Source organism: Ostrinia furnacalis, unplaced genomic scaffold (genome assembly GCF_004193835.3).
Source record: "Ostrinia furnacalis isolate ACB-3 unplaced genomic scaffold, ASM419383v2 OfSCF4106, whole genome shotgun sequence".
In the NCBI taxonomy this organism is placed as follows: Eukaryota; Metazoa; Arthropoda; class Insecta; order Lepidoptera; family Crambidae; genus Ostrinia; species Ostrinia furnacalis.
The window spans coordinates 45,914-67,215 of record NW_021134345.1 but is presented as its reverse complement, the minus strand read 5'-3'; the positions used below and the strand labels follow the sequence as shown (position 1 = coordinate 67,215).

At 35.4% G+C, this 21,302-nt stretch overlaps 1 long non-coding RNA gene across 1 annotated transcript in view; it reads left to right on the top strand.

The window, feature by feature from the left end:
- The window catches only part of LOC114358789 (uncharacterized), a 73,581-nt gene extending 52,933 nt beyond the window's left edge, over nucleotides 1–20,648 (top strand). Inside the window, exon 3 of the long non-coding RNA XR_003656395.1 lies at nucleotides 20,587–20,648. This is a non-coding gene — a long non-coding RNA (uncharacterized LOC114358789). The remainder of the gene's footprint in view (nucleotides 1–20,586) is intronic.
- Nucleotides 20,649–21,302: the final 654 nt, after the last annotated feature.

Sequence of the window (21,302 nt, the reverse complement as noted above, 5' to 3'; positions counted from 1 at the left end):
TGTACCCTGGAATAGACAAAGAAAAATGTCTCAGCTTTTCTCCGCGAGCTGACGTTTCAACAAGACGTAATGCGTGTTACGGATGGAGGACATTTCATTAGGTCGTCAGTCGTCACGGACACGCTCCAGTGGCCAAGTTTGGTCATTTTACTAAAACGTGGTACAATATCGATCCGTTTAAGTGATTAACTATCCGAAGATTATGCTATTATGAAAATTTATGCTACTACTGCTTCTTTTTAGTACCTGAAAGAAGCAGAAGACCTCTTCTGCTAGTAGCACAGATCACAGAAACTAAAGGGAGATGTGTTAAGGGGGCGGAGCCGGTGTCGCAGCAATATGCCTAAAACAGAACATATTGCTGCAGACGTCATAATGTTTACATTTCTTGCGTAGTACTAAAGATTATTCGAACGTTGAGTACTGATACCGCCCCTTCGGCCGTTAAGGAAACCGAAGTTAGGAAACTAGTTTCCTAAAAGCCTTTTTTTATACTTCTACATACGTGGCTAGTGCCTACTAGACTAATGAATCCCATCAAAAACAATACTTGTCAAAAAAACCAAGTCTCGCAACGGATTACTAATGTTTGGCCAAAAAACGTTTCCCAAATTATCACATCGCAAACAACGTTTCGCCAATTTTCATTTGGCAAATTCTCATTTGGCAAAGCTACTTATTGCAAACTTTTAATTCGCAAATGTTTTTTTTGGCATATTATTGTTTAGCAAATTATTGTTTGGCAAAGTATGGTTTGCCAAATGTTTCATTAGGCAAAAATATTTCACGATAAACTATTTACAAAATAATTTGATTGGCGCATAGAATGGTATACAAATTAGCTTGTGGTTATTATTTTGTTTAGTGGGGAGTTAATATAAAATTTGTTCTACATTAATTTCCTTATTTCATTAGTTATGTATCTAGAAAACTGGACCGAAATTGAAAAATTTTACTCGACTTGGCGGTTGCACTACCGTGCCCCCAAATATTTTAGTTTTTCCTTGATTCATACACCAAACACTACTTATATTCCAAATTTGAAGCTTCTAAGTCTGCTAGAAGTGCCTTAGAATTTTGATGATCGGTGAGTCAGTCAGTGAGTCAGTCAGTGAGTGACAAAATTAAGTAACTTTGACCCGTTATAATTCTTAAACTACTGGTTCAAATTGAATGAAATTTTAAATATACCGTGTCTTTACAATGCCTGCATAGCTAATGAAAATTCAGCCTTCTAGTTTTATCCACAACGAAGTTACAGGCGGTCGAAAATGGCCTGAATTGCTTCGAGAAAAGGGTGGTACGGCCGTGCCGCTTTTTTGCTTGACTTGGTGGGGGCACTGCCGTGCCCCCAGATTTGTTATTATTCTTGAATAGATTGGTAATACTTATTATTAATTAATGTCACATACATAGTTATTACTTTAACGGCCAAAGGGTACTGGATGGAGGGTAAATCCGGCTATAGTTTCATAGGCGGCTGAAATAACAGAAACATAGTACTTTTAGGAAACCAGTTACGTAGAAGTATAAAAAAAGGCTTTTAGGAAACTAGTTTCCTAACTTCGGTTTCCTTAACGGCCGAAGGGGATACCGCAGTGTATAATGAGCACATATTTAGATTACTTTGTTTACACTGAGTTTCGAACTCAGCGCATTAGTTGGCATCTCTCTATATCTCTATGGCTAGTTGCATGCAAACATTTTTATGGGCATAGAATTTTTTTTTGTGAAATTCACTAAAAAATAAAACCTGCCTAAAATAATTATGTACTTGGGTGAGAACACTCATAAAAAGATTAAATAAAGTCTTTTAATATGATTATTATGAATGATACGTATATCAAAGAATCTTTATAGTAATAAGAGATTTTCATACAACGTAATATGAAATCCTGAATAATCTAATCAAACGATCTTTTATAAAACGTTTGGTTAACATCATAAACGAACTTCAATTTAGAATTTAGATAGTAGAATTAGCTATAAAATATACTAAAGTATATCGAGATCAAAGGATAGGATCCATTTTAGAATATTCTAGACTATTTCTATATAATATGTATTATTTGGCTATGTATGAATCAAAATATTTTACCACTGAATTTGGCTAATTAATACTGAAATTAGTACTAATAGTTGTATATTCACCTATCACAAAATTACGAATGTTCCCAATGGATGTTTAACTTTAGTACTTTAACGTCAAGTTCTTACTAATTCATAAAATTGAGTTTTATCATTTGGTCGAAGGTTAATGTCTGTCTGCTACCTATATTTAGTACTTTTTCTATTAAGAAAGCCAAATGTGATTTAAATAGGCATTCGTATAAATCAAAGTCAAAGGCAAGGCTATTTATAATAAGTTTAAATATAAACCCAGCTTTTGACATGCCATATGCCATGGTAAAAATATTTAGGTTGCCTTTGACCAACCTTTGAATTTAAAATGTAAATTATGTAAAAGTAATTACTGATTCAAATAAACAAAAGTACCTACCAGACAATGAACATATGCATAATTATGTAGATATTTTTTGCAAAATTACATAAGTGTAGTAACTTAAATTACCTACATGGACTCAAAAACACTTTATTTTTGGAAAACGGTTCATAATCGACGGAGTTCTAACGGTATACAAAGAACACACTCGAATTGAGATCCTCTTCCTTTTTAGGGTTCCGTAGCCAAATGGCAAAAAACGGAACCCTTATTAATTCGTCATGTCTGTCTGTCCGTCTGTCCGTCCGTATGTCACAGCCATTTTTTCATTATTTTTTTTTAACACCTCGTAAATCGTAAACCGCTTATTACCGCGTAATCTTTCATACAAATAACTAAAATAAAAAAAAAAATATTAAATCAATGGTACGGAACCCTTTGTGCGTGAGTCCGACACGCACTTGGCCGGTTTTTTTGAAGTCGATTAAAAATAGAACATAGGTAAACTAGCTAATACTAAGGCTGAGTTGCACCACCTAACTTTAACGGTAACTATGACGATAACCGTTGCTTTTTGTAAGGAGTTTGACAGGTTTTTGACGTTTGTCAAAGTTAAAGTAAGATGGTGCAACCCACCCTTAAAAAACGTTAGGTAGTTAATTTTTCTGCAACTAAAATGTAAAGTCTGATTGATGGGCTTTCATCTGTAATGTTGAAAGTTTTTGTCAAAAGTTTCTGTTTGTCCCATGATGAGTATGAGTATTATTCGGTTTGTGGCGATTGTAACGGGTAAGACAAACAGATGTTCTGTTTGAGGCAGCCATTTTGTATAGTTTGATGGTGTTCGCAGAAGTTGGGAAAGTTCCAAAGAGAAATAGGGGTTTGGGCGCAAGACGTATGATCAGAGTAGATACTAATTTCTTATGTAACCATCTGAAAAATCTCAAAGTTCTAAATATTGTGATAAATTAGGTATACCGGTAAAGTCTGTTGCTGTATCTTAATTATTAAAATAAGTTATAATATACTAGTTTACTAGAGACAAAATGACAAATGTAAGAGCTTCTGCACTCCCTACTCAGATACGGACGTGCTCCTGTAGTGGAGACTATAAATTGAATGATTATTATTAAATATTTGTACCGTTCAAAACTTTTCTGTATTTTAATGTCAGATTTTATGTGGTCTGCAGAAAAGGTTTTCTATAAAAGTGAGATTACTATAGCAAATCAACTAAAATACTTAATTTAAAACGTACGAGTGAAGTCATACGTATAGCATCAGAAAATAAAGACCATTAAAATAACATTTCCACAGACTGCAACACTCAGATACCGGAGGTCTCACTCAACTCAGATACAGTGGATTAAACTTTGCTCAGATTTGATTTCAGACCATCGCGCATTCGACTCCCCATGGGACCACTCCAGCTCCGTGAGTTTCGAAGTAAAATCGACTTTGCACTTCTATTTTACGGCAACTTTTCGTTTGAATCGATGTACTTCTAATGCTAAAGTTTAACTTTGGTAATGCAGTTATTATTTGGTCTGACATCGCGTGGTATCATGCAGTCAAAAAAGCAAATTAGAATACATAAGCAGTAGTAGTGAGCGTTAGGTAGTTATATTTTAGTGCAGTAATTTCACTTATAAAACTGAGTTTTTTTTAAAAGTAAATATAGAATTTCTAAACGCAAGGTAAACACTAAGCGGATATATATATGCACCCCACATTCCTTCCTAATTAAGAAAAAATTCTAGGATTATACTTTTCATGGCCAGAATTTTAGCCGGCCGATGCCAAATAAGTATCGGTCGATACCAAATAGGTATGGCGTGCACACTTTCATACATATTCATACTGATTAATAATAATAACCCAATCCAACTTTCGGCCGAAAAAAAGTCTGTAGACTGCGGAGTGTCTTAACACTACTAACAAACCAATTTGTTTAAAACTGTTGGTATAGTACAGCTGTTATTTGTGTAGACTAATTACATTGTCGGCCGTTTGGTGTAATGGTTCAGAACGGACTACTATGCCGAGAGGTCCCGGGCTCGATTCCCGGCCGGGCAGAAATTGAAATGATGAATTTTAGTTTCTGTGACGGGTCTGGGTGTTTTCTATGTATATTAAGTATGTATTTACAAAAAAAAAAAGTATTTAAGTATGTTTAATTATATCCGTTGTCTAGTACCCATAGTACAAGCTTTGCTTAGTTTGGGTTGTGGTTTGGGGCTAGCGGCGCAGTGTAAAAATGTCCAAGGATATTATATTATTATATATTATATTACATTAGTATTTACAAATCGTCAAATACTCTTAAGGAGCCTATACATGACTCATTCTTTTTTTGCCCTACTAGCGCTTCGAGACAAACATTTGGCAAGTGTTGAGAAGAAGCGCCGCCGCAACAAACTCAGTCACCACTATCTGCCGGATTAAAAATATAAAAAAGTAGGAAGTTACCATACATTTACTAAGTATCTATAATGCTGTGATTGTAATATAAATCGCAACGCAATATTGTCCCATGTTACATAAAACAAACTCCACTTCCAAAACCGCCGACCGACAGCCGACAAAGAAATATATTGAAAAGGGTTACATCATATCTCGGACACTTCTTGATCATAAACAAAAAAGTTATTATAGTTTTCATTCGACGATAAGAAAGCTAGGCTTTGCGGTCCATCCGCAAATCTATAAAATGAGGAAGGCCACGCCAAAATGCCAGTTATTTGTGCCAAGAAATCCCCTGGGTACAATTTTATCGAATAACCATGTCCCCGCTCGTATAGGATATGGGTCATATCTGGGCAACTTATTGCAATAATGATAAAAGGGGTTCAGGCAAACATGCACGAAAACAGAAGCGTGCACTAACCAAATAAATGCATTGGGAAGAGAAAAGATAATATTTTTCTCTTATGGTGTTTTCGGGATATCTTGTTATAATATATTATTGTTTTTATTCATAGAACTCAGATCAGAGCTGCCACTTTAGATAAGTCCTTAATGGAGGTGGGCCTTAAGGCTATCTTAACTTTCAAAAACTTTCGTTCACTCATCGTCACCAAAAACTGCCACCAACACCTCTAGCTTAATTAAGTAAACTCAATCAAACTCCTTGAAATTATACACAAACTTAAAGCCAAAAAATTTTTCCATTATTATTATTACTGAGCCTTTTAATTTGACTGTAAGATAAATCAATAAGCAATCAACTAGAACTAAACTCGGAATCAAGGAACACATCTTAGTCCCAGAAAAAGCCATGTTCCCAAATTGGTACAGTAAGGCTAAGCCATCCTGTGATACCATCTCCTTCTGATAACAGAATTAAATTACTGGAGCGTGCCCGCAATTACAATGTAGAGGCACCTCGGCTCAGGGAATTTCGTTAGCAAGATATAGATTGTATTAGATCCGTCTTTGTCGTGGATTTGAAGAGATTACAGGGGCAAAAGAATTAGGGGCATGATGAAAATGATGATTTACCTGGTTTTAAGACCTCTGTTGTAGTTGTGGAGTAATTTTTATTTATTTGTAGAACTCGCCAGCAAGTCGACCTACCACTTTTCTCAGTTAGACTATGAACTTTAGGTCCTTAGTCTCTAAAGTTTCAAAATCAAACTAGTAATGGAAAAAAAAATCAAAAGAATAGACACATCAGTAACAATATTTGTACCTATCATAAAAAATTTTGATACTATTTCCTATTTAATTTTTTTTTTATAAATATTATAGTTAAGTATGATATTTTACTCAAATTAACTGTGTTATTACATAAATGTTATTTTTTATGCATAACAAGGCAGGTGTTTGACCACAATCGCACCTGGTGTGTTTAATGGTAAGTTTGTTTAAAAACTTCATTCTCGTATTGAATAAAATACTCCTTACGAACATCTTTACGTCTAAAATTAATTTACTTAGTTTTACAATTTGAATACATTCAGAATCTACACAAAGTAAGCTAGGCCTACAAAACACGATCTTTTTAACCTAATCACGTGATCTTAAAAAATTGAAAAGAACTCCCAGTATGCACAAAAAGTGTAAAATAACGGCGCATAGGTTAAGTGCGACAAACCAATTTGGGCGAACTCGTGTTAGTCCCAAGTGCCCTTCCAGCACTCTAGTTTCACGGATCAAATCGTATCTCCTCGACTCATGTCACATCGCACCAAAGGAATAATAATCGTGGAATTGATTAGTGGGTATCCCTATCCAATGTCGGTCTGGTACGATTATGGTTACCCTTGTTTTTGTAGTCTGAGTGTTCCATAAATCAATGGGATTCGTATTCGTATGCATCGATTAGATTACAAATATGTTTGTATGTAGTGCGTATGGTGATTTAGAAAGGCATTTAATATGTGTTTGTTAAGGCACGTACCAGAAAGTGTCCACCCACAAGGTGGACTGACGACCTCATAAAGGTAGCGGGAAGGCGCTGGATGCAGGCCGCTACCAACCGGTCCTTGTGGAAATCATTGGGGGAGGCCTATGTTCAGCAGTGGACGTCCTATGGCTGAAATGATGATGATAATGAAGGCACTTTGTCTTTTACAACATTATGCAATTACGACAAGGTGGTACTGCTTATTTCACTATTTGACTCCCTCTTCACGTTTTTCTTGTGCTATGGGTTTCATTGTACTATATTTATTTTGTATTTTTGTCCCATTGTGTTACGTCAATGATTTTTTCTTTCTTTCTACACGGTTAAAAAGACATCGATCAATGGCCACGGAGCCGGAGCCAGAGCAATTTTTCTCTGCTGTGTTGTAGTTTGCATACATAAATCACAGCCGTAGCCCGTCGAAGGGTGCCATATACTGCGTTTCCCAAAACACTTAAGATCACGTCTGCCCCATCAACTTTACTGACACAAACATGGTGTATGGAAGGTAAAAATATAGAAAAATCTTGCGCTGACTGCAGTGGTTTGAAAATCATGTGTGTCATAAGAAATGAATTTAATGTATGTTTTTGACTTTTTGAGAGCCGTTTTATGAGATTGCCTTTGCCCGAGTGAAATTTAGTTTGTAACAGATCGTCATAAATTATGGTCTATATGTTATTCTGGGTTATAAACAATAATACTGTACAGTTTCATCAAAATCTGTTCAGTAGTTTTTGCGTGAAAGAGTAACAAACATCCAGACATCATGACATCCAAACTTTCGCATTTATAATATTATTAGTAGGATTAGCTTCATCATCAATACAGCTCCAAGGCATCAAACAATTCGATGGGTGCCTGGAATAAAGCCGCAATCGACAAAACGCAATTTTACAGGAGAAGAGATTTAGTGAAATTTTTGAATAATAACTAAACTACGAGGCGTATCCAAATGGTTTGTATATCAAACGATGCGTTATTTTTTCTGGAGTAACATATAATGTGCATAAGGTTATGGTGCTTAGAATATACCTTAAAAAAGGTAGAAATACATATTGCCGCTTCATACTTTGAAAGTCGGTTCCGTAAGAGTCCATTGTGGTTTTATTCCGGTAAAAAGTGCAAAAGTAATCATACAGCAATAGTGCATTGCAGCGTTGTGCGCTGATCTGAAGGATGTATGGCGAATACAGTAATAGCGGTTTGCTTGAATTTAATGATCGACTTGGAAAATGTACTGGTGAATGCTGTGTACATTATATGTTCATATGGTCCGTATCGAAATGAGTACAAAGTTGAATATCTAGAGTGTTTCGTTAATATCTTTATATAAAGTAGTGGAATTCATTAGTACATAATGATAATATTATAATATTACACGCTTTTGCCCGCGGCTTTTTCGTAGTTTAGAAGTTATCAATAATTTTGTAACTTTTTTTCAATTTCATGACCTAGTAGGCTTTAAAAAAACTTATCTTTATTTCGGGTTGACTTATCTCAGATTTCTTTATTTTGACAATATCGCTATTAATTGCAAATGTTTGAAAAAAATATTCACCTTCCTATCTTTGATGCAAGATTCAAAATTTTTGCTAGAAACATAAAAAAAATGCTTTTAGCAGAACATTCTCAAAATTTCAACTTAAATGTTTAAATAATAAAAAATGAGAACTTTCATAGGTCTAAAATAATTTTAAAAACTGCGCAGTTTTCTGGACATTCATAATAATACAAAAAAAACATGTACTTAATAGGCCACTATTTTTGTAATCGCTCCACTAAAGTGGTAAGTCGCTAAATGTTTTTGACTTTCTTAAAGTGAATTAATATGGGCAATCTTCTAAGTTTACATTACGTAGAACAGATTTAGAGACAATAACTGAACAGAACATGTTTTTATTCTCAGCAAGGAAGCTTTTGCCCTTTATCACACCTGGTGGAAACTGTGATCAGGCTCAAGGTAGAAGGAAACTTCAACTACAGAGAAACTATGGCTTCCTACCTCCAATGCCGAAACATATTGTTATTATAAATAAGCTTTAATGAACATAAACCAAATATCCCTCCTTCTTCTCTTCCTAAGTCCCCTTTATCTTCCTAAGTCTGTCGCCATAACAATAATGTTGACAGCATTACTGTGTTCCAGTCCAGCAGTTGTCAGGTAGGTACACAGCATTGCTTAATGTAAATCCAATCAACATATTTTTATTGCATAGAAGAACACCATGAAGTATTATTATACTTAAGAAAGTTTAAAGAAATTGTACAAGTAGGTAATGTTTATTGTGACTTGGTACACATAGTTTGTTTCGGGGAACAAAGCCGCAATGGCCGTTACTTGTAGAAGTTTGAAATAAAACTTTTAACATTGAACATGCCACGATTATTCTGGTAAACAAATTTCCGGGAATAACGATTCAATATCCATAGTGCTTTTGTAAATCAGCCAGTTTCAAAGATAAAATCCTGAAAAAAAATCAAAAGGGGTATAGGAACCCCCAGATTCGGAAAATCGCTTAATCGGAAAACTGCTGCTATGGCTATTGCGGCTTTATTCCAGGCACCCATCGAATTGTACTGACATTCAACTTTCAAAATCAAGTAGGTAGGTTTATGGTCAGATGCAATTTTTAAACGATTTACAATTATTGCAAAGACTACCTATAATAAAGTGGTTTGAGAGTTAGTTTCTCTGCGTCTGGATATCCGGGGTTAGACTTTTAGGCAAGACACGGTGAATCAAAAACAAATTATAATTATTTGGATCTCATTTATTAAAATTACTAAGTATTAGAAGATCACACTTACAGGACAAAATAAATAGAAGCAAAATAAAAAATAAAGACCTAAGTCAATGACAAGAAAAAATCTTTTTCTATCAAAACATTGTAGCAGAAAGAATAGTCACTGACTCGTTTAATTCTACGGCACTCTACGTTTATATACCTAATTTACTATTAATGAATCTACACTTCGTTCCTAAATATTTTCTTGGCACGATTGTTTCTCGTTTAGTTTTTTGTCCCGTTCCATTTAAGTACTATTTACATTTATGTCTTTCAACAGAGGCTTTGAGGCTTAATGTGTAAAGACTAAACATTGCTGGCTCTTTTTAATCAAGTTCAAGGAGGAGGTTCTCAATTTGGTCGTGTGTTTTTTTTCTATCTGGCATTATATGGGTAGAACTACCCACGGTGGAATTATTTAGGACCATAAAATGACTCTCCAGTTTCTGTTAGTAATCAGTATAAACAGTGACTAAAGACCGAGAATATACTACAACATATCCAATTTTTAACGGGCCAGACAAAATTATAATAAATATTGATTTTATAGCGGTTTTTCTATTTTCGATGGACAGGGAAGTGAGAACATATACAGGATAGTGAAAATGTAACTGAAAGATGCATTTGAGTTTGTAGTCTTTATTCTAAAAATAATAAAAAATACTTTTATGTGCATCATAAAGTTCCACTATCAATTGAACATGGAACTCATATAGGTTGCTTCTTTTTCCATCACCTGATCTCTTTGACTTTTCCCTACTATTCGTATCTCTTTCTATTATCTTCCTCTTCTTTCCTCGACGCTTTTCTTCGATTGGAAACAATTCGTTAGTATCTATTTTCGGCATCTCCAGCAATCCATCAGGACCATCAATGTTCATTCAGTCCCAGTACACTCGTAAGGTCAACCAAGTCTGATGAATCAAAATACTGGTGTTGCAGGCATTACTGGTCTCAGTTTCAGATTCAGTTTAAGCGTCACCAACATTTGCTTTCATGGAAGAATATTTTACGATGCCTATTTGGAAGTGCTCGCACACGTTACTGCAAAAACAGCTAAAAGTTTGTATAGAGTCAAGCAAGTCAAAATGGAGTATCCAGTTTCAATGGAGTGTATGCATTTGCCTGCACTTAGTGTATTTGTAAAATGCCTTTATATGGCAGTAAGTTTTGCTGGTTAGTCGATATTAACTTTTCCATTTTCTTCGTAAACCCAGGGAAATGATACACAGGGAAGTGAGATTTTTGATGTATTTTGCCAAAATCATGAATTATATAAACTTCATATCAAATTTAATATTATCAGTCAATGGACGCAAGCGAGTTTGACAATATTGTTTCATAATTGCCCTAAAATAATATAAAATACTGTTATAAATACGTAACAGATGAGTGAGAAGTTGTCTGGCCCAGACACGACAGACGATGATAACAGCGTAGCTGCGTCTAACTGACTGACGATTTGGGCGAAATAAACGTTTCACTAGGCGAACTTAACTGCATACTTAAATACATAAGAACGACAACGTGGCTTACCCTTTGTTTTGTTACAGATTTTAACGTGTTTATAGGTGGCAGGGAAGTGATACTTAATTCGTGTCGCCTTTGTTCAGCAATCAAAAAATTATGTAAATAGGGAATTCAAACATAATCCATATAGGTTAAATGAAAGATACACTAATGGTTACTTTCAATACAATGTTATTTTTGACTAATTATATTTTTATATATTTTTTATTGTGATTTACATCATGAATTCTGGAATGTCACCCCACAGGGAAATGAGAATTTTTCCCATTTGAAGCCATTTTTGTCTGGGATGTTTTTATTAAAACGTGTTGAAATTCAGTGACCAAGTACTATGTGAGTTAAACTTTATTAATACCCTAAAACGAGAACTATTAATTGGTAATTTAAGGAGCTGCAAGTTGAGCCCCGTAAAATTCCCTGATTTGTAGAACTACCCATATTCTATTAGATATTGAGAAAGGCATAACTTTCTAATTATCATCATCATCAACAGTCCTTTACAGTTCACTGCTGGACTATGAGCCTCCTCCACTATAGTGGAGGGTTTTGCCATAATCCCCACTTTCTAATTATAATTTATGTTGATCATGTTGGATTATAACAGACAGCCAATCGATACAAACAACAGGGTCACATGTGGCACACACGAACCGTCTTATAATTTTAATAGCATTTTCGAAGTTTCAGGAAGTTTCAGCATCCACGTTTGCCTGTTCCACGAGTTTGATTAAAAAAGAAGAAAGTTTGTGCTTTGATCAATTCTCAGCGAACAACTTAAAACTGTCGTGGCACAAAAATAAATATAAACAGAAAAAAATTAATTAAAATTACACACCCTGGGTCTGAAGATTGTCTAGTAAATTATTTAATAAGTTTTTTTCACTCATTGCACTACATCAGTTAGCCTTGAAAAAGTTTGTATTTAATTAAAATAGACTTGAGTGTATTATTAATTTCGTTCATTAAAACTTTCTTTCTTGTTTCTATAAAATTAGGTCTACTTACATCTTTTTTTGGCTCAATTGTTTGCTAAATTATTGCAGTTTGTAAAAATTCTGTTGTAACGTTTTTCGTTCTGTATTAGTTTAACCATAAAAGCCTCGTCCCATACATATCAAAGAAAACGCTGCAAACCTAAATGATTGTTTTTCCTTACAAAACAATGGGGGAACGGGCACAATTGAATGAACCGCGAATGGCCCGAACAAAGGGAATCGTATTGATCAAATCGTAATGCGATTAAAATTAAGCAAATTGCAAGCCCCTGGACCGTTGGTTGACTGATTTGCTGTAAATACTACTTTAGTCTGTAGCCCAGAGAGAATTTGGTAAAGTACCTACTTACCCATATTATTATTTAGTTTAGTATTTGGATAATTATCAGAAATTTTTGTTGGCATCAACAAAAACTTTTTAGAAAAACACTACTTCTGAACTTCAAAAAGTGGTTATATTTGAATTAAACACGTTTTTAAAAATGGAAATCTTCTAGTGAATTCATTAGGCAAACCAGTGAACCATAACTAAATTTCTAAACGGATTTTCATGTGATTTTCATCAACAGATATAGTAATTTTATTCATGATGAAGGTTTGTAAGTTTATAATTTGTCAGAATTAGAGCCAAATGATTAATGTTTTCTCTATGATAATAATGATTGATATTTTCTCTATGGTCAGCAGGAGTACTCCGAAACGCTGTTTACCTAATTTCGGGTCGGTCACCGTCAGTCACGCTGGTATCTCTCTTTGCGAGAGAGGGATGGCAACATTCGTAACTTCAGAAAATGTTTTTCGGAGTAACCCCCCAGGGGTTCGTCATGTTGAAAACGCTTGTCAGATCAGGGCGACGTGGAAATAAATCCGTTATCATTGGTATTCACAGAACGCAGAAAGGCAGTTGAATAATAAGCCATCAGCCATCAGTCCAGGGTCCCAATTTGCTTAATTTTAATCGCATTACAATTTGGTACGACCTATTGTTTGTTTTCTGTCAGATTTTAAATCCAGCCTAAGCTGACTCTTATGTCAATGTCGAAATTATGCTAAATTAGCCAAAACCCCATTTTGGCGCATCCAAACAACTTTTCTAAAACGACGCTAAAACTCGATTAAAACTCAAGAATTGACTAATATTAGTGGTATTAGTACGTTTTTACCAAAAGTCCAATATGAAAAGTTGTAAAATTGTATTTAATTAGCACTTTTTATTGATGCTTTTTAGTTTACCTACCTGTTTTATCCTAACCTTCGTGTCCTGTAAACTACAGTGTCTATTGTTATTAAACGAATAGAAAGCTTAGCGGGTGAAAATTTTCGTCTTATAATAAAAGAAAAGATATAAAAAATACAGTATTACTTTTGCATTTGATGGCCGTTCTTTTTACAAGGAAACAGAATCATATCCTCATTTGTTCCTTTTACTCCTGCTTCAGATTTAAAAAGGATCCATTATATTCGTTTTACGAATCCAATTGTGCCTTCTTATTTTTCGAACATGAATGCCATTTACGTAGAAACCGTTAAATTTGGGGAAAAAATAAGGCTGAGTTGCACCACCTTACTTTATCCGTAACTCTAACCATAACCGGTGTTTTTTGTAAAGAGTTTGACAGGCTTTTGACGTTTGTTAAATACCTTAGGCTGAGTTGCACCACCTTATTTTAACCGTAACAATAGGTAAATATAACCGGTGCTTTTGTATGGAGTTAGACAGACTTTTGACGTTTGTCAAAGTTAAAGTAAGATAGTGCAACTCTGCCTAAGTTTTTGGTACTCTATGACGTCGTATATTGAGTATTTAACGTTATTTTAGTGCCAATATTACGTTGACGATGTTATTTTTATGTCAATCACCAATAAATAGTTTTGATTACCGCTCTTATTATGTTTTGTTTACGCGTCTGCGAGGGTACTTCAGCAACTATTAATAGAAGGGATAATAACGAAGATTATTAAGGACCGACCAAATGACCTTCGACTGACCAAACAAGGTCATAAAAGTCGTCCACTAGACTGACAATATGTTTATTTGTATTGGTATTAATGTGCTATCTAAAAGTTCTTTGAATGGTTGTCGTTTGTAAGAAATAAATCGTAATCTATTGATGGATCCCTTTTGATGGCTTCGAGTATTTATATTTATAGTTTCTTTACAATTTTATGTTGACAAAAGCTTATAGGGTTTAGAGCAGCTTAATATCTATTTTTAGCTCGTGCTAATAAGATATACCTACTTATAGTTTGGACTATTTAGTTTGTATGTTATTGTAGCTCAAATTGTTTGTCGCCTATCAGTGGTAATGGTAATCAGTGGTTATGGTAGATGTTTAGTCCTAAAATCAATGTAAAATCTTTCATATTTTAATAGGTACAGCCGACAGAACTTACACGTCATTATTGTTGCAATATTATTATCTATTAAAACTGCGTAGAGTACCTACAACAGTATTTACCTGGATGTGTCGTCGTCCATACCTTATTCCAAGTAACAAGTCTGTCCAGGCTACATAATTTCAATATCTACAACGGACACTAATTCAATCGGGTGCAACAAGCAGCGGCCTTTAGTTACAAAATAAAGCCCGCATTCTATAAGCCGCTACCAGTATGGTCCTGCTCGAACCATTTCGTACCAGCTGTGCATTTTACAGTCGGGACCATAAGGGGGATACTAAAATTGCTACACGAAGAGTAAAGGGAGCAATTTATAGCACAATAGTGTCGATTTTGCCGGAGCAACTTTGTTATTTGATGTCCAGCTTATGGTTCGCCTTGAATTGAATCTTNAAGCGCCACCGCGCGACTGATTGAGATTGTCCAAGCCGTCATGGGCGATTTTTTCCACATTTTTTAACATAGTAACTAAATAAGACGCAATATAAAAATTTCATCCGTTAAAAGCCCTCAAGTTATTTCTGAACTTTAGTTTAGTAAAAGATTCAGAATCTCAAATCGCTTATTTTTAAAATAAAACCATAATTAGAAAACGAATAGAGGTAACTTTGGGAATTTATTCTATCGAGTCAACTTCATCAAATCGTGTTTCCATCCGTTAATAGCCCTAGAAAATATCCTCAACTATGCCCAAAAAAAATCTTAGCCTTTTATTTTACTGTTTAGTACCTCAAAAATGAAAAATGAAAACATCATTTTCGCCATTTTCTCTGTTACCCGGCCTTAATGGTGAGAGATGCAGGTCACATAGGTGAAGTGGGATTTAATCACTTTTGGTTGCTAATATTGTCATAATATAACATTTTTGATCTTTTGTGATAAAAATTTGTTATTTTATCTATAGCTACATTTGACTGAAATTGGCAGTTTGATCAGATAATTATATGAATTATCTTTAAGTTTACTAGATCCAACATACGAGTAGTACGAGTACCTACGAAAAAATCAAATGACATTTCTCTTTAGCTACTACTTAAAACGAAAGAGGAATATTAATCCATATTATCGTATTTGCGTATTTTACAACATGTGCATAGACGATACGGAACTATAAAAAATCGGAGAAAAACACTCGAAAAGTGTTTTGTAGTTCTTGGAAATGTGCCTATTTGGCATTCTCTGAACTTTGGTAATGGAAGACTTTTGAAGAAGGATTTGTTTGAAAAACAATAATGTGAGGCGATAGTGTATGAAGTAGTCATGTAAAGATGTCTATGAACTTTAATAGTTCTGAGACGAATTTTGGTATATATGATTTACAAGATGGTTTTCTCATACTTAGTAAAAATAATAATAATACCATGTATTGAACTGCATTACAAGAAACTGACTGCACTAAATAAATCTCTTTATGTGTTTTATGTTGCGATATCTTATCGTTCCCTTTGTTCCCTGTAAGCCAAACACTTAATGTTTTGTTTATTTCATTTTAGGAGAGTTTGGCCTAGCGTTACTTGTCTAAGACATTGAGGTTTGAACTGCTAATTAATACGCGTTCTACCTATTACGCAATTCACCTTAATCGCCATATTGTTGGTTCGTTCGTTCGTTTCAGCCGAAAGACGTCCACTGCTGGACAAAGGCCTCCCCCAAGGATTTCCACAAAGACCTCGTTGCGCCGCCTGCCCACGCTACGTCTTCCGCCATATGCCTGAAATATTATCTGAAGAGATGCATAATGAAGTTATGTTTGGCCCAAATAATAAGTGCCCTAGAAGGGGCCTATGTACTGAATAAACAAATCTTCTTCTTGTCGACGTGTCGAACACAAACCTATACCGTGTCAGCCTAAGACTCCACTCCAAGAGTGGCGTATTTTGAAGTCAAGTCTTTATTTGTGGTTAGGTTTTATTTTGCAATGGCTTTTGTCCGCACGTCCAGACACGTTTGGGATTTAGTTCGTCGCAGAAAAATGGTATTGCGCCCCTGGGAAATGTACATTTTCTCGGGTAAACCTCATTTTTTCACTATGAGCAAATTACAAATTTTCAACAAAATCCTTTCGCTCGTTCTGGTCTGATTTACCTTTTTTTTGCAGTGTTGGTTTTTGGTTTTAACAAGGTAAGTAGAAAATTTCTAGGTGTGACTCATACAGGGTGATGCCAAAAATAATAGTTAATATTTTTTGTACGTCGGTAATTCGGTATATTTACGTCATCATCATCATTTCAGCCACAGGATGTCCACTGCTGAATATAGGCCTCCCTCAATGTAGTTACTATTGGTTTGAGTCTCAAGTTACTTAACCGCATTAGTAAAGTTAGTTAAGCTGTAACTGCTTAAATAAACGCGGCGTTTACTTTCACAACCTGAAAATCAAAAAACTTAAGAGTCCTGCATTCTTTAGAAATTAATTACTTAACTTTTCTTTATTAACCCCATAGCGTCTTGTTTTGCAGCTCAAAATTAACCAAGTCATCGCCCCCATTGATCCAGTATAATGCTTCTGAATCAGTGAATTGATGTAGAAAATGAGCTTGCTGAACAAATGCGCCGATGCAAAACAGGTTAACTGGAAAATTAATCCAAACGAGCCTGCCTCTACTGGCGTAAATTTAAGCACTGTTTTGCTTTGCCAGACTGCAAGAAAGGAATCTTTATTTTATGTACACATTGTGTGTAAATAGGAATCCACATTTTATTACACAAAACTACTCGTTAATATAGCTGTTTTGCGAAAACGATAGTTAATTTATTCTTAGTTTATCTATGAATAAATAAAAAATGTATTGAATTAGAGATTGAATAGTCTAAGGCTGAATTGCACCATCTAACTTTAACGGTAACTATGACCATAACCGGTGTTTTTGTACGCAGTTTCACAGATTTTTGACGTTTGTCAAAGTTAAAGTAAGATAGTGCAACCCACCCTTAATTAATAATCTGCGTTAACTTTTACAATTATGCTTTTGTTAGGAGTAGAGTGTCCACAATGGCCATGTGTAATATTATATTTAGCAATTAAAGAAAGATTTGGTCATTAAAAGTTAAATCTCTTTGTTGTTAGCATTTAAAGTAAAATTTTCAAGAAATATTCCTAACGACTGCGTTTTGCCTCTATTATATTCAAGACAACAAATTTGCCACTATTGAGCAATAGCTACTTAGTAGCATGTGTGTCGAAATAATTGCTAAAACTAAAGAAAGAAAGAAAAAATATTATTTGGCACCAAATTACATGCACTTTAAAATTAGCATTCTCACATCGAATTGTTCGAGCACGCTTTATGGGCGTGTATCTGCACCTTTAGTTTACGTATGTTGCATTCTTCTTCTTTAGTCGGACACTCTTGTCAGAGTGGTCGTGGTTGCGCTAGAGGTACACGGTAGGGTGTTCGCTGTTATCTCCGATGGTAGCTCTCCTGGCGATGTGCTTTCATGACCATGGTGGACTCAGTAAACTTTAAGATGGCGTCTGTCCAGCGGGTTGGCGATCGACCGCGTGCTGTCTTGCCTTCCATCTGGCCATGAACTACCGGTCTCTCCATCGAGTTCTCATTTCTAGAGCCTTTTTTTACGTCGGGATATACGAGTACTTTGTGCATACCAAATGGTCGATGGGGACGGCCAGTGGGTTATGTGGGACTCCCCGCCTGCTTACTAACGGCGGGGCCTACCCACTAAAACCCGACGGTGTCCACCGGAGTCCAAAGAAACGGAGCCGCGAGTTTTTGTTTTAGCTCGGACATTCGTCCGCAGCTTCGCCTCAGGCTAGGCTTCGAAGGAACCCCCAATCACCTCCTCCAGTTTTTTATAGAGGTTTTCTCCTCGTGTCATTTCTAGAGACGTGACATGACGTACATGATTTTACATTCTACACATTCTAGATTCTACATATATTTGCTTAGTTATGATGAAACTTTAGTTCACGCATGTTACTCGTATATTCAACACAACGAGCTATAAATATCTTTCGCTCAGAAGATGACATGTTGATACAGAATAGTGATATTTTTCCCGTGGAGTCACGCTGCTGACGGCGAGCGCCTGAGATGTATTGTGGACTGGCATGAATAGGCTGCGCCTATCCTGTTGTGGGGGCAACACACGTTGCGGCTTTTGTAGGACTCAATGAGGGACTTAATTAACTGTTACCATACTTACTGACACCCGTATTCACAAACGATGCTTGCTTAAGTGAAGCAGCAAATCGAACGCACAGCATTGAATAGAGCTCTGTGATTGATTCGTGTCTGACACTGTGCGTCCATGCGTGCGTCTCATAGTAATGTTTGTGAATACGGGTGTTTGTTATACAGCTTGATGGAAGTTACAGAATTTACAGAATCAGCGCAATAAAATTTCCAATCTTCATAAATGTTGTAAGGACACCACATGTTTCGTCATTTGTAGGATTCAATGTGGTCATTACTCTACTGTTACCATCAATATCAATAGCTAAAGAATCCGCACCAGGAAATATGCAAATCTTGAGATGTGATCTATCGAGACAACAATAGAAATGTGTTATCTCTAGGTACATAAAATATTTCAGTTTGTTAACAAAGGTTGGAGTGTTATATGCTATTTGGACTTATTTAGTCGTATTTCTATTGCCATGCCATGTGAGAGGCCTTAAAACATGATAATATCATCTTCTAAAGCCTATATTCACCATTGGTTTCTGACAAGGAATGAGTAAACAGATGAAAGGCAGAAAATGGTTTTAAGCTATCAGACATTGGTTGTAGAGCTGCAATCGTGTTTATAGAGTGGCCAATTAGCACTTATCCTTAACCACACTTAATTATGCCCACCCTAGCCTTATCTACCGCCTTGTAACAGCCAGGTCAAGCTAGCTTTTCAATTCAACAAAATGTTTGCACTTTCTACACGTCCAATCTATTTAATGGAATGTCGTTAGGCCTTTCGAGGATCCGAACATCAGCAGGTTTTTATGTTTGCAACTTGGGGAATCGTTAAAGGGCCGCTTAGTGACCGACACATTTATAGTCGATTTGGAATACTGCGGCTTTTCCTGAAGTTTGACTTTATGATGTGTTGATTTACAGTGACATGAGCCTTGTGAAGTTTGGTGCCAAGGAAGGTCTAGTAAAGAACTCGCCATAACCACAAAGTTATCGGTTTTTTACCACAAATACATATTGGGGAAAATGATCCCAGTCAGCATTTATTTATTGATTTACGACATGATAATGATATGTAACATGCTGATAACTTACCAATATTATAGCGTTTTACCTAATTTGCAGTTCTTCATCTGGATGAACTAGTGTGTAAAGATTCCTTTGTAAGGTATTGTCAAAGTCTGTAGACATCTAGAAAAGAAATCACGCAAATTGGCGTAATCACAAAATGCCGTATGTCTGCCACCCTCGTCCTCAATTTTCAGTGGCAAAAGTGTAAGTTTACCATACCAGAACGTTTAAGATCAGCGATGTTGTCTCATTATTGTTTTTCTTTAGTGAATACTAATCGACCGACTTAGCCGTATAGAAACTTTAAACTTAAACAAATAGTAGGTAGGTAATAATACGTAGCATGTATAATGTTTTGCAACTGCTCGTTGCCAAAATCAAAAGGCGTATTTCTATAGCAAGGTACATCTAAAAGAATGGCTGTTAGGTCTCTGGGAGGAAGTCACGGTGAAATACTTATATGAAACTAGCTTTTTCCGGATTCAGTCCGTGTGACACGCTAGTGATGTAACCTATTTTTTTCTCACATGCACTATGTTAAATATAATTTTCCCACTTTACAGCAAATGGAAATTCGTACTGATTTTGAAAATGATAAATTAAAGTTGTATTTGAAATATTACACTAGATATAAAAAACTTGGAGCTCAAAGCTGAAGTAATCAAATAAAATGAAAGTAATAAAAAATACCTAAATTGAGTAGGTATAGCCTGAAATTTGTTGTATTCTGTTCAAAATACTTTTATTGTACGTCTTTTGTTTCTAAGAATAGAGAAACTAATCAAGTTGTATTTTGTTACAGATTTCAACTAATCCTGCGTCGCTAATCAACTAAGGTTAGTATTATCATTTAATTTGTCTAAGGGCTTACAATTAGTTGTATTAAATTAGATCTCCGGAACACAAGGGCTGCATCTTAATCGCGTGAAGAAAACAATTAAAGTTTCGGGTAAACGTTTACTTAGGTCAGAACGTTTGGAAGCTCTCTAGAGATGTGTGTAACGATGATTTGTTGTTATCGATAAGTTACAGTTGTCAATTATGGCACCACCGTGCCATAAGTTTGAAAAAAAAATACAATCATTGGCACAAGTAGATTCAATAAAATTTTCATTCATCGTATGACACACGCCAATTTTCTGCAGATTTTGAAAGCTTTAAATGAGTGTTGTATAAAAAAGTATCCCTGATGATTTTATCTTGCCCGAGTATTTGGGCAAATTTCAAACCTCGTAAACAAAATTCAATACTCGTATCATACCAAGTTTATACCAAGATAAAAACAAGATTCAAACTTTCACATTTTCTCAATAACCGTAATAAAAAAAACCGTTGCCTCTTTAGTCTTTACTTTTTATCTCGTTAATTTTTGTCCCGAATTTTTGTTTGACATACAGTGGATTTAGGATTATCGACATCTCTAGCCAGGGGGCATCTCTAGCCAGTCCGACATCGACCTTAGCACACGCGTCTACGGGTCACGTATAACAGCCATAGGTCACGCAAGTTCCACGACAT